Consider the following 14,686-nt stretch of genomic DNA (forward strand, 5'->3'; position numbering starts at 1 on the left):
ATTTTAGGGGGCGAACCTACACAGAGGCGTGCCCCTTTGCAAGTGCAGTTTATATGCTCTTTGCAGTCAAATAGCTCATCATAAGACATTCATAAGCTTTTTCCTCCGTATATCTCTGAACTATTCTCCCGATATCTTCCAACATGTAACCTCCGGCCTTCCCAAGACCTCCTTCTCTTCTCCACACTTATACGTTTCTCACCCAATCTCCTCCAAAACTTCTCCCAAGTGCCCCCCATCCCCTGGAATTCTGTGCCTCAACATGTCAGATTATTCAACACATTTGTAACTTTTAACCCTACAGCCTGCATCAACCCCACTGCCACATCACCCAATCGGAGCTACTGAAACCCCCTACCTACTATTTCCCCATTACCCTACAGAAAGTAAACCCACAAGGGCATGGCTATCTCCTTTCTGCACCAGTTTGCCATTGTTAGATTATTGACTGTAATTTCCATTTGTATCTTGTATGTAACTGTCACGATATGTACAACAACCCAACGGGGAGGGGGGGGGGGCGGGCAGCACAACAAACACACAACGGGATGTAAAAAGAGAGAAGGGCCCTACCAATAGGGAAATGAGGGATGGACACCCCCTGAGCTCAAACCTGAGCCAGCCCCTGTACTCCCCTAATGCCCTAAGTGGGTCATTTCCCCCAATGTGGTCAGGAACCTCATCCCTCGCTTTCACCTCACACTGCCCTGGCTAGTGCACTGGCCGGCAAGGGCGCTAGCCTCACCACTGCAGATGGTACCACACAGGGCACAGTGACAAACACGAGATAGACAAAGAAAAAGCACAATAATTAGCTTCCAAGCTCTGCTGCCTAGCTCCACACCGCAGAAGACACAGACACAGGACTCCAAACACCAGAAGTAGCTGACACCAGAGAGATGCAACTGCACAGCTGGTCTCCATAGAGGAACTCTATCACCAACAGTCAGCTAATGCATCAGGTGGCCATTTAAAGGATGGTGGAAGTGGTCACCACCTACATCAGCTGACCTAGCAACTCTGCAGTTACAGAGAGGGAAACTGATATTAACTCCCACTGGCCTGAAAAGTAAAAAAGCTACATTTAATTTATAGAGGAGCCAGAGCTGCCATGCATCCAAAATTGGATCATTACAGTACCCCCCTTTCAATGAGGGGCCTCTGGACCCTCAACAACGGAAATGACGTACGGTGAGGATGTCTTGATTCACTAGTGTTCACTTCTGCAGTCACCTGATCCTCAGGTTTACGGCAAGCACAGCCCAATGAAGATGGCAATAACATAGGCTCCGGAGGCGCCACAAATCTCCAGAGCGTCGACCTGTGGAATTACTGGGGGTAACTGGAAAGTCCCCGAGCTGAGAATGGCCGACACCCGATATGGCCCAATCACTCTAGAACTCTAAGTCCCAGATGCACACTTCCACCTAATGCCCACACGTACTCATTCACACACAGGTCCGGACTTGAACTTTTATTTCCACGCATGCGTTTGCAACGGGATAGTGAACTCTTTGAGGAACCGACAGCAGAGGCGTCCCCCTGTGTCGTCAAACTCTTACCCTCACTACATATAGAGGGAACCACCACCCTCCCCTGACCCCTCCTCCATAGAGGACTCCTAGACTCAGGATTTACTTGTGGTGAGGGTTAAGTCTAGCCCCTACTCCCTGGCAGCACCTCAGCTGCTCCACCAGAGAAGGGGTAGGTTGGAGAAGGACGGCAGAGATCATAGCTCCCAGGCAGCAGTCCTTACACGACTGGTCCTAGCTAACTACTTCCCTGGACCGCCAATTTATGACCGGTTTGTGTTTCTTCAACCAAGATAGGCCTAAGACGATGGGAGTTGGCATATCCTCCAAGACGTAGCATGACAGGAACTCTTGATGAAGGCTACTTATACACAGGTTAATAATGTCTATGACTTGGGTCACCCTCCCCTGGCTGAGTGGGACAGAGTCAATTGCCTGAACACTAATGGGTCTCGCCAGCGTCCTACCCATCAGACCATGGGTCGGGGCAAAGCGACAATCCACCAAATTGACTCACGCTCCACTACCCACAAGCACTGATACAGCATGAGTAACCCCGCCAACCACTGCTTCAGCAGGAATGGTACACTGAGACGAAAAGATGGGGGAAATATACACACCCTGGTCGCCTCCCTCCACACGACCAGGGGGACGCGGCTTTTGAGATGGTGAACATACTATGGTGCAGACATTGATGTAATGACCTGTAAGACCACAGTAGAAACCTGCCCCCATCCCACTGTGAACCGCATGCAACCTAGTCTGAGAAGAGACTCCTCAAACCTGAATGGTTTCATCCGTCTGCACCAGTGTGTCCTTCTCCCTAGCAAGAACCACAGGGGGTAGATTTGGTGTATGTCTCTCCCTGAGGTGACTATCCACCCGGATAGCAAGAGCCATGGAGGCTTCCAACGACCCAGGAGTAGCATACTGTACCAGAGTATCCTGTTATCTAGCTGACAGACCCTGACAGAAATGACTCCAAAGGGCAGGGTCGTTCCTCTGCATGTCAGTGGCCCATCTCCTAAACTCTGGGCAGTACTCCTCAGCTGGCCAGCCCCCCTGCTTGATTTGACGTAGTCTAGACTCAGCCAGGGAGACGCCATCAGGATCCCCATACACAAGCGCCAATACCACAAAAACTAGCCCACCAACTGTAAAGATGGTGAATCGGTCGGCAGAGACAAGGCCCAGGATTGGGGGATCACCCTTGAGAAGGGAGACTATAATCCCCACACACTGTTCCTCACTCCCTGGAGAACAAGGGCGGAGCCTGAAATATAACTTACAGGCCTTCTTAAAAACCAAAAATGTATCTCTCCCTCCAGAGAACCTCAGGGAGAGATATCTTGGGTTCCGGTTGAGCCTGCACAAGAGCGGCGACTCAAAACCCCAACACCTGCTGAAGCTGCTGAACCACCTGACACCGCAGCTCCTTAACCTAATTAGTGAGGGTCTGGATCAGCTGAGCAAAAGCCTGAGCTTGAGCCATCGGTTCACCAGAAAAAAAAGTATAGGTTGGTGATAATGTCACGATATGTACAATGACCCAACGGGGGGTCAGTCAGCGTATGGCACAACAAGCACACAACGACAAACACATAACAGGATGGAAAAGGGGTGAGGAAGGCCCTACCAATAGGGAAATGAGAGATGGACACCCCCTGAGCTCAAACCTGAGCCTGTCCCTGCACTCCCCTAACGCCCTAAGTGGATCCTTCCTCCCACCACCATCCCACTGGCTGGCAAGTGCGCTAACCTCACCACACCAACCTCACCAACCTACAGATGGTACCACACAGAGGGCAGTGACAAACATAAGATAGACAAGGTATAAATACAACACTTAGCTTCCAGGCTCCGCTGCCAAGCTCCACACTGCAGAAGCTGAGCTGCAACTGTACTGCTGGTCTCCATAGAGGAACTCTATCACCAACAGTCAGCTGATGCATCAGGTGACCATTTAAAGGATGGTGGGAGTGGTCACCACCCACATCAGCTGACCTGGCAACTCTGCAGTTATAGTGAGGGAAACTGATATTAACCCCCTGGCCTGAAAGGAAAAAAACTACATTTAATTTATAGAGGAACCAGAGCTGCCACGCATCCAAAATTGGATTGTGACAGTAACCCTTTCTCATGTACAGTAGCATGGATCAATGGTCCTCTAAAAATAAATAATAATAATCCACCATTTTAGATGACTATGACAAAAGCTTTTGTTGATTTAGGGATAGAAATTATCCCCCTTACCACTTGGGCCACTGTGCGACTGCTCAGTTGGCACTGATGGTATTCCAGTCCTGCTCCCATGATTCAGTTATTCAATTAGTATTTAAAATACTCTCCTCTTATAGTATAAGGAATCCTGAACCTTTTACTACACATTATTAGGGATATTAGAAATCAGCCTGTAGTTCCATCACCTGTAGCCTTGTGCTATTATACGGTCACAGAATTAATGAGTGACTATAATTTACAGGGAACTGTACATTATAACTACAGTCACGTGTACCATGTGGGTCCATTAAAGTGTCCAGTTCTGAGAAGTGGCGTACTTTGATGCTCATGGGCCCCAATGTGAAATCTCTAAGAGGGCCCCAAACTATCATGTGTCTGTAAAGCTTTTAGTTTTTTTATTTCAGCACTGGAGTGGTGTCACTAATGTACGTTCCCTGATGCCAGAATTGTACCTACCAGCCACTGTCTTCAGATGTTCCTGACGCCATTCCGTTCCTGTGCTGCCATCTTGTGACACAACTTCTGACCCAAACATAGGTCAAAGGTAACGGTCACAAGATGTAAGTCTATGAGAACCTTGTTCTGGCTCTGACATACATTGAGTTGTGATTCTGGATTGCCCAGCAAACACTGGAGCGATCTGGCAGGTCACAAACTGCTAGAGACCAACCGGAGAGGAGCCAATAACAGAAGAAGATGGCGGCTGGTATAAGACCAAGCGCAGGGAACTTAGATTAGCTGCACCAATCCAGGGGTAAAATTAAAAAAATGCTGGAGTGGTGTTCAGTGTCGGACTGGGTTGCCAAGGGCCCACCGGTAACCAATTTCAAGGCCCCACTTTTCAGCTACATGCAAATATGACATTATTCTCAATCACAAATTTATATAACAATGATCCGGGTAGATAGTTAAATGAATAAGGTGTTGGCATTGTCTGTATGTAGTAATTCAAGTATTTATTGCCAAGTACTGCTCATATAAGAGGATGGTGGCCACTGGCGTAACTTGAAGCTCAGGGGTCCCAAAGCAAAAGCTCCAACTGGGCCCCCAATTATTGCTAGCTTGTAATAGTATTGACCTTTGTCTATAAGCCACATGGAGTTAGGCTCCAGGATCGGGGTGTGATTGCAACCTCTGCACCTATTGTAGTTACACCCCTGGTGGGGGCCCACTCTGGCACAGGGGCCCGCCGGAGGATTCTCCTGTTCTCCTGTGGGTCAGTCCGAGCCTGGTAGTGCTTAATATTCTTCTCCTGAGGGCCAAAGAGATCTCCTCCTTCCCACCCTTCTACCACAGGCTCCAGGACCCGGGGACCCCCACAATAGTTACGCCCCTGGTTCTGAGCCCATAGCCTCCTTTCTGTTGATACGCAGCATTTGTCATAGGCTCCTGTTAACCCTTTCTGGTCCAGCAGGAGCCATATCTGTAAACTCCAGGAGTGGAGGCGACAAGCAGAAGCGGCAGAGTCACAGGAGACTCTGTGTTATGGGAGCTGACGTCTTGAGCCGTCTATTTCAGAAGATAAGGACTTGGCATGCAGTTAGTGTCTGGAATTAGCTCCCCTTGTGCAGGATGAGCCTATAAATACAAGCTGCCCCCATTGTTGTCTGTGGAAGAACTGCTGGAGCTTGTGACACAAAAGGCATGAGAGTTATTTCGGTCCTTTCTTCTGCTCGGCTATATTTAGCTCATTGATGCAGATACAGGGATTCCACTGACGTCAATGGAGCTCGGCGCTGACGTCACCGGCCCTCCTCCCCCGGTCAGGAGAAGGAAGAACCTGGCAGAGAGAATGCGAGCAAGGCTGTGTGCTGTGCGCAAACAAAGGGGCATCATATTTCCATGCCGGTCTCCCCGCCTGGGCAATGGGCAGCCGGCTGCAACCGAGCAGGAGCTCGCCCAGCACAGGAGAGGGAGGCTCAGGGAGGGGGAGAGGGCAGTAAGTCACCCAGGGATCCCCGCTCCTCTCCCCCAGCAGCAGGTGGACGTGCCCGACTCCTGTAACCCGAGACACAGCGAGTGTAAGTACAGAGGCTTCTGTGCCCGCATGGCTCCTCATGCCCGCATGGCTCCTCATGCCCGGGACTATTCTTCTCCATGTCATTCTGTGTCTGTTGTTTCTGGTTTTGCAGTGTAAGAAACTTTTTAACAGTCTCTCCTGGTGTTACCTAGTAGGGTCCAAAAACACCTGAGTCTTAAAGGAATTCTCCATGTCTGTTACCTCCTGGCATTGGTGGGGCAGGAGACTTGGGAGCCATATGGAGATCTCAGACTGTGGGCATCAAAGTGGGCGGAAATGGTGGAGAATGGCGTTAGAGCAGCAGCCATGGCTTCTCTGCTAGGTACCTGACTTACCGTAGTGTATGGCTACTATAGCACCACACATGTATCCTCTGGACGTCCTCTATTGTGGAAGGCCGCTGTGGTACTTAGTTTGTGGAGCCGCTCCGCAATGTTAAGGTTATTAAAGGGGTATTCTGGTCTGAGCAAGTCAATACCCGTACACCGGACCCCTGGCGAATGTCAGAACTGGGGACTTGTGACTCCTGTTCTTCCCCGACTGTGGCCAGGACGGGATGAACACAGTGGCCAGGGCACACACACTCCACTGTCCTAGGTGCCATAGACTATGAATGGACTAACAGGTCTCATGTACGACTTGCCGTCCCATTCTACTCCTGGCCACGGCCTTTCTATCCAGGGGATTAGAGATCGGTGAGGGTCCCACTGATGTACCAGTTATCACATAGTGGGTACATAACTTGCTTAGACCGTAACACCACATTAGGCCACTGCTAGGGGGCTGTGGGCTTTACTGAAGGGCCTCATGAATCGGACGCTGGCTGGGATCTTGTAGCCATGTGTCTTGTACGCTGAAACGCTGCAGCATTTGAAAAGTCGGAAGTGTGGTCCCCGGCAGCTTCTCCTGGCCTCAATCCCCATGACTGACAGGCCTCTCTATGTACACTCATAGGGAAAGTTCTGTCAGTCAAGGGGACCGGGGCAGGGAGAGGCCGCCATGGATCTGCATTGGAATCGTCATCTGAAACTCATAGCTCCCAGCCGGCTTTCCAAAGTACATGAAACATGTCAGAGCAAAACATCACTGTTCCCTAGATGTTCCCCTTATGGAAAAATTATAAAAGGGCCTTGCTACACTCTCATTGATCCCCTCCTTGTTAACTCTGCCTTAGATGTCTCTACATCCGAGAAAAACAATCTGATTGTTCTGATCAGAGTTTGATCTGACTGGCATCAGTTTTTCTCGGACATGGAGAGCAAAAAAATATTCTTCACCTACTCCATTCTGTCAGTTCGTGAAAATCAGACTGGACTTGTATGTCATTTTTTTTCTTGGACATAGACTTGCATGCCAACACTTGGATCAAAATTGGATGTCTATAGACTATCACAGGTATACGTTCTATCCGTGGCAACCATGGGTAGCACTCATACTAGAAGATCGGTCTGGTGTGAGCCCTCATTGTCCTTCCACCTGGCATGTGAAATCATTGCTGGCTGTACAGAGTGGGACGTCAAGAGTCCTGCAGGATCCTGGCACTAGTGTAATGACCACATCTTTACTGACAGGTTCCTATTAAAAATGTTGCAAAACACATAAATAACATAATGGTATAAAGCCAATGGTATATTTTAAACTGATATTTTTTTATTATAAGATCCATGGTAAGGGTGCATTCATATTTCTGCTTGCACATATAATAATATTTTTTTATTTTTATAGCCCCAACTTTACATTTTAGCGGGGACTTGTACAGACAATAAAAGACATTGCAGAATAACAAAAATCAAATAAGTAACAGATAGCAAGAGGAATGATGGTCCTGCTCACAAGCTTACAATCTGATATATACGGTAATACATAAAAAACATAGAAAACATGTTTTCTGTATGATGGAACAGACACATGAAATTCATCCGCATGACAGATCCGCTGCATAACTAATGCACACAGAAGCTGCAAGACCCTGCCGTCCGTTTTATGTCAGCCAATGGAGGAATGTGGTTCTTCATACTGCGCTTCTTCTTCCATTCTAAAAACTGACACAAAACAAAACCCAAATGGACCCCATCATAATTTTTGCATTATTAACACAATAGGTCTGTTTTGCATATACCGTAGATTCCTTTTGCCTGAAACAGACAAACAGAATGTGCAAAAGGAAATGTGAACATAGCCTTACATATCTGGTTACATATGCCAGTGTCTTACTATTCTGTAGACTGTGGTGTGGTCATTACAGATCATGTAAGGCAAAGAACCCTCTGATTTCCTGAAAAGAATTATAGCCCACTTGGAAAATAAGTCGTTAGACCGCTATAGAGACCACTTTGATTTTGCTTTTAGTAGCCAGGCAGTATGTACAGCTGTAGATATACAGTAAGTAGAATTTCTGTGAGCCGTATGTGTAACCAATGTTTTTGGGATGTGATTTTGTACACTTACTAATATATAGCTATTAATGATGTGAGAACGTGCTCAGATAAGGTGTTATCTGGGCATGCTCGGGTGGTGACCGAGTGACCTCGGCGTGCCAGAATAATATGTCCTAGTCCCTGCGGCTGCATGTCTCACAGTTGTTCAACATCTGCAACACATGCAGGGATTACCTAACAGACAAGTAATGGCTGCATGTGTTGTGCATGGCGAACAACCACGAGACATGCAGCTGCAGGAACTCAAACATGTTTTGAGCACGCCGAAAACATCCAGTTAGCACACGATCATGCTCGGATAACACCTTATCTGAGCACATTCTCTCATCACTAAATAGGTATTACAGCCTTCCTCAGAGACTACACAGCTCCTCTGTTCTCAAAATGGCCGCCGTCATCTGAGGTGCACAAAATAACTCTTTTAGGCATTGAAAGTTTGCTTTTATCCTATAATAGGAACTAATATTACACACCCTTTCTCCTATTTTCCATTTATCGTGTTACGCGTGTTAATTTGGATGGCTGGGGTATAATCACATATTTTGGTCAAATCGTTGCCCTCGCTGCAATTCTTCATTATGACCAATAAAACCCACAATCGTATTTATCAAGCAAATTAAGCCATTTTTTTCCAGTAAACAAAGCCCCAGAGTCACAATTTGCATAAAAAGTTGCTTAAATTTTTTATTTTTGCACCATGTTGAAAAAGGGCGAGTGCTGTACATCTTTTAAACAGATTTATTAAACTTTACAGAAGAAAATGTCGCAGAGTCTGACCCAAATCTGCACCTGCTCATCAGAGGAATAGATTTTATTTTCAAACGTCTAAATCTGCTTTACTTGTTAATTGTTGTGCTCCTCTTAATACATTTTGGAGTAGATTTTAAATTGGCGTATTTCAATCTTGAAACTATATTCCCTAAGATTACTAGAGTTCAGCAAAAGATTCGCATTGCCCCGGTCCGGTGTCCAGTCTGGTCCTCCATGGGAACCACTTCGCATAGGCCTAGTCACTAGGCCGTGGCAACATCTTGAAGTGTGTCATTAATGAAAGGCAATGAGCTAAAGGGGGTCTTCTGGATCAATATAAACATGCTTGATTTATGCTATAAGATAAGCTGTTACCAGAGATGTCTACCAATAGCTTATTCCACCCTCATGACTGAAATTTAGGCCACACGTTCATGCTTGTTTATGGTAAAGTTGTATTGCAGGTGAAGGGTGTTTAGAAAACAGTTTTTTTTGTGTGATCAGATGTAAGGCTGGGTTCACACTGTGTCTTTGGCGTCCATTAGACGGACTACGTTACACCGCGGTATAACGCGGTGTAACGCAGTCCGTTAACGAAGCCATTAATTCCTATGTCGGACACATCACTAGCGCGCACCCACAATGGACCCTGGGATGTGGGCTGCAGCGTTTCCGGGTCCGTCACTGCTAGTGCAGATAGAGCATCTGCTAGCTCTATCTGCGCTAGCGCGATGGAATGTCGGCACTTGCGTTAACAGCAGCCCGTTAACACATGTGTTGAACGGGCTGCTGTTAACGCAATGTGAACCCAGCCTTAGGAATGTATCTACTCTCCAATTTAAAGCAGTGTTTCCATGCTTGAGTTTTTGCTGCGGATTGGACGCTGCATACAGCGTATGTTATAGCATAGTGGAGGGGATTTTAAGAAATCCTATCTCCACTATGCATGCAGGGCCGCATCCGGCGGCCCTGCGTATCCAGACATGTGGTGCGTCTTTATAGACCGCAGCATGTCTATTTATCTTGCGGAGACGCTCTGTCTCCGCAAGATAAATAACAGTCTATGAATACGATGCGGTGATTCTGCCTGTGTTCAATGAACACAGGCGGAATCACCGTGCATACAAAGGGGGCAGCACTTTGGGCGGAGTGTGGTATCCGCTGCGGCAGAAGCGCTGCCAATACGCCCCGTGGACACATAGCCTTACTTTAGCTCTAAAGACGTAAAGGTGAATTGGTCCCCTAAATGTGTTGTGATTGTGGCCCATACACCCTTAATATGTACTGGTACCAATTTTACTCAGCCATTTTATCTGACTTTCACACATATGCATGCTTTTACTCTCGGTTGGGAGAGGAAAATTCCTCTGGTGGTGATTTATCTACAGTGAGAATAAAGGATTGGGCATGTTATAATCAAACATGCCTAATCCCCCCTCCAATTAGCTATCATGGGAAGAATTGCACACCTTCTATAAACATAAGACAGTCAGTTTCTGTTTAATATGCCTTAATGTGAATAGGTTCTTTTAAGTTAAAAATGAAATCCTTTCTAAAAGTCCTAATGTTAAAGATGACACATTTCCTTTCCTTTTTAGGCAAAAAAGATATATAGTGTCACTTTTTTTTTTTTTTAATTTAAAAATAACAAAAAGGAATATTGGCCCTGATCCAGCTTTCACAGAGTACTGGGTGCTGGACCAGTGTTTTACAAATCTATTTGCTCTATAGGTGTTACTTAAGCAGATATGCAGTTTCTTATCCATTCAGGATATTGTTTGTCTAGTATGAGGCAGCGGATGTTCTGAGGGATCTCCTCTCAGACCTGGATTAAAGCATCAGTCAGCCTGGAAAGTCTGTGGAGCAATGTGGTGTAAGTGGATGCCACGAGACATGATGTCCCAGATGTGCTTGATTGGTTTCAGGTCTGGGGAATGAGCAGGCCAGTACATAACATCAATGCCTTCATCATGCAGGAACTGCTGACACTTCAGCCACATGAGGCCTAGCATTGTCATGCAACAGAAGGAACCCAGGGCCCACTGCACCTGCATAGGTCTCACAATGGGTCTGAGGATCTCACCCCGGTACCCAATTGCAGTCAGGGTACCTCTGGCTGGCACATGGAGGGCTGTGCGGCCATTTGGCCTGCACAGTGTTTGGCTGTAAGCACAACACCAATTTCTAGACGTCGGGTCCTCATACCACCCTTATGGAGTTAGTTTCTGACAATTAGAATACAATTTGAGCAGACACATGGATGTTAGTGGCTTGATGGAGGTCATTTTGCAGGGTTCTGGCACTGCTCCTCCTGTTCCTCCTTGCACAAAGGAGGAGGTAGCAGTCCTGCTGCTGAATTGTTGCCCTTCTACGGCCCTCTCCATGTTTCCTGGTGTACTGGCCATTCTCCTGGTATCTGCTCCATGCTCTGGACACTGTGTTGACAGACACAGCTACCATTCTTGCCACAGCTCACATTGATGGGCCTTCCTGGATGAACTGCACTACCTGAGCAACTTCTCTGGGTTGTACTATAGACACCGCCTCATGCTACTGTAGCTCTTGGGGTGAGAGGAATGACAAAATGTAAAAGTGAAAAAAAAAAACAATAGCCCAAAAGGATGAGAACAGAGAAATGGTCACTCCCTGCAGAACCACTCCTTTAGGCCGGTTTCACACGTCAGTGGCTCCGGTACGTGAGGTGACAGTTTCCTCACGTACCGGAGACACTGACACACGTAGACCCATAAAAATCAATGCATCTGTTCAGATGTCATTGATTTTTTGCGGACCGTGTCTCCGTGTGCCAAACACGGAGACATGTCAGTGTTCGTGGGAGCGCACGTTTTACACGGACCCAATAGAGTCAATGGGTCCGCGTAAAACACGGACCTCACACGGACATTCTCCGTCTGGGGTCCGTGTGCGTGCAGGAGACAGCGCTACAGTAAGCGCTGTCCCCCCCACATGGTGCTGAAGCCGCGATTCATATCTTCCCTGTAGCAGCGTTTGCTATAGAGAAAATATGAAGAATAGTGTTAAAAATAAAGATCCATGTGTCCGCCGCCCCCCCACCCCCTGTGCGCCCCCCCGCTGGTCAGAAAATACTTACCCGCTCCCTCGCTCCTTCCTGGTCTGGCCGCGCCTCCTACTGTATGCGGTCACGTGGGGCCGATCATTTACAATCATGAATAGTCGGCTCCGCCCCTATGGGAGGTGGAGCCACATATTCATGACTGTAAATGATCGGGCCCACGTGACCGCATGCAGGAGAAGCCGCGGCCAGACCAGGAAGGAGCGACAGCCGACGGGGGACCCGGGTAAGTATTTTCTGACCAGCGGGGGGGCGCACAGGGGGTGGGGGGGCGGCGGACACCTAAATCTTTATTTTTAACACTATTCTTCATATTTTCTCTGCAGCAAACGCTACTGCAGAGAGGATATGAATCGCAGCTTCAGCAGCTTCAGCACCATGCAGAGTGGGTACCACACGCTCCGTGTGGTACCCACTCGCCATACGGGCGGCACGCGTGTGCCGCACGTATGGCCTCCGTGAGTTCCCAGGCACACGGACACGGATAACTCCGGTACCGATTTATTCCGGTACCGGAATTATCTGGACGTGTGGGACAGCCCTTATAGGGGTTGTCTTGCTAATTGCCTATCATTTCTACCTGTTGTCTGCTCCATTTGCACAACAGCAGGAGAAATTGAGTCCCAATCGGAGTTGTTTCATAACTGGACAAGTTGATTTCACAGAAGTGTGATTGACTTCGAGTTACATTGTGTTAAGTGTTTCCTTTACTTTTTGGGGCAGTGCATATATATTTAGTTATTTTTATATATATAGAGAGAGAGAGAGAGAGAGAGAGAGAGAGAGACAGAGAGAGAAATTGGAACAGCATCAAATGTTACCTTAGATGACATGCAAAGCTTTCTCAACCAGCAATCCACTGGTTTCCAATAATAAAGTAAAAAAGGAACACCGCACAAAAAAATTGAAAACTCTTCGGATGTAATATCCTTTCTCAATGATATATAAAACACAAGGCATATTCCTTCTTTGTCAGTATTGATATTTTTTCCCTACAAAAGCTTGTATTAGTATCTACAGTTTCAAAAAAGTCAAAATAGGTGAAAAAAAACAAACACTGAGACAGCACAAAGCGACACCGCAGGAACATAAATAAACATCAGGCATATCTATGCTATGTGTCCACATTTACATCCGTATTTCATCTTTTTGAATTAACCCATGTGAATGAGGGCCTAGGTCTTTAGTCACATTTTGTTGCAACGGAAAAATCCAAATAAATGGCAAACATTTTATTTTATCATGTGCCTAAACCTCTGTCCCAGCATACATTATATGAATTAAAAGGCCTTTTATTTAACTGAAGTTGAAAATTATAATGAATTACTCCATACAATATAATGGATCCAGCAAAAAACAAACAAAGACTGTATATGTAAGGAGGTTGTATGCTCTCCTCGTGTTTTCGTGGTTTTCCTCCAGGTACTCCAGTTTCCTCCCACACTCCAAAAACGTAACGAATCTCTCCAAAACTGAGCTTCTCGTGTTTGGTCCTTTTACTAACCTACCTATACCCGATATTGCAATTGCTTTGCAAATATAACCCAAGCAGCACACTCGCTGTCTTGGGTCATATTTGCTCACTCGCTCATGATATCTGCATCTTAAAAACATGTCCAGAATCTGACCTTTTCTCACCTTTGAAACTGTAAAAACTCTTACTGTAACTCATGTATTCTCGTCTGCACCTTTCTACTGATCGGTCTCACTCTAACCAAACTTTATCCTCTTCAATCCCTTCTGAATGTGGCAGACTGGGTGTATTTCTGTCCAGCCGCTTCACCGATGCCTCCACCTTGTGCCAGTCATTACACTGGTTGCCCATTCGATACAAACTTATCTTTCTCACCCACAGAGCTCTAGACAGTTCTGCACCACCATACATCTCTTTGGTCATCTTTGTCTATCACCCCTCCCGTGCCCTCTGTTCTGCAACTGATATAAGACTAACATCCTCCATAATGTGAACCTCGCACCACTTTCTCCAAGACTTCTATCGTGCTGTGCCAGTTTTCTGGAATGCGCTGTCCCGAACGATCCGACTAATACGTAGCACTCACAATTTTAGGTGTGCTTTAAAAACACATCTTTTTAGATTGGCCTATCACTTCACTAATCTAAATTCCCCCCTTTCTACTCATCTGTCTCCACATCCTCCATGCCCCCATTATGACTTGGTGACTGTACTTAGACACATACTGGCCGATGACGGCACATGCAGCTTTATGTGAAATGCCCTATTAATTATAATGATGGCTGGAGCATACATGACAAGCACTTTCTACCTATTGTGTCCCCATTATTTCCTTATAGATTGTAAGCTGGTGGGCAGGACCCTCACTGCTCCTGTAACTAATGAACTAGGTGTTACTTTGTGATGTCTTTATTGTCTGTACATGTCCCATGTTAATTGTAAAGTGCTGCGGAACATGTTGGTGCCATATAAATAAAATTTATTATTATTATATCGATACGGAAGTTAGATTGTGAGAGAGTGATGATGTCTGTAAAGCACTGTAGGGTTATTACTGAAGTGAATAAAATAAATACTGCATGATAACAATATAAGTCTGTGGTTGAAGTATGGAATATTTTCTATATATACTTACCA

General features: G+C 46.5%; 1 protein-coding gene across 1 annotated transcript in view; it reads left to right on the top strand.

The window, feature by feature from the left end:
* The first annotated feature begins 5,558 nt into the window (after window positions 1–5,558).
* Window positions 5,559–14,686, top strand: part of NR4A1 (nuclear receptor subfamily 4 group A member 1) — an 81,744-nt gene continuing 72,616 nt past the window's right edge. The window contains exon 1 of the mRNA XM_077297425.1: window positions 5,559–5,794. The gene's annotated coding sequence lies outside the window, so the exon portion shown is untranslated. The remainder of the gene's footprint in view (window positions 5,795–14,686) is intronic.

This window comes from Ranitomeya variabilis, chromosome 3 (genome assembly GCF_051348905.1).
Source record: "Ranitomeya variabilis isolate aRanVar5 chromosome 3, aRanVar5.hap1, whole genome shotgun sequence".
Classification (NCBI taxonomy): Eukaryota; Metazoa; Chordata; class Amphibia; order Anura; family Dendrobatidae; genus Ranitomeya; species Ranitomeya variabilis.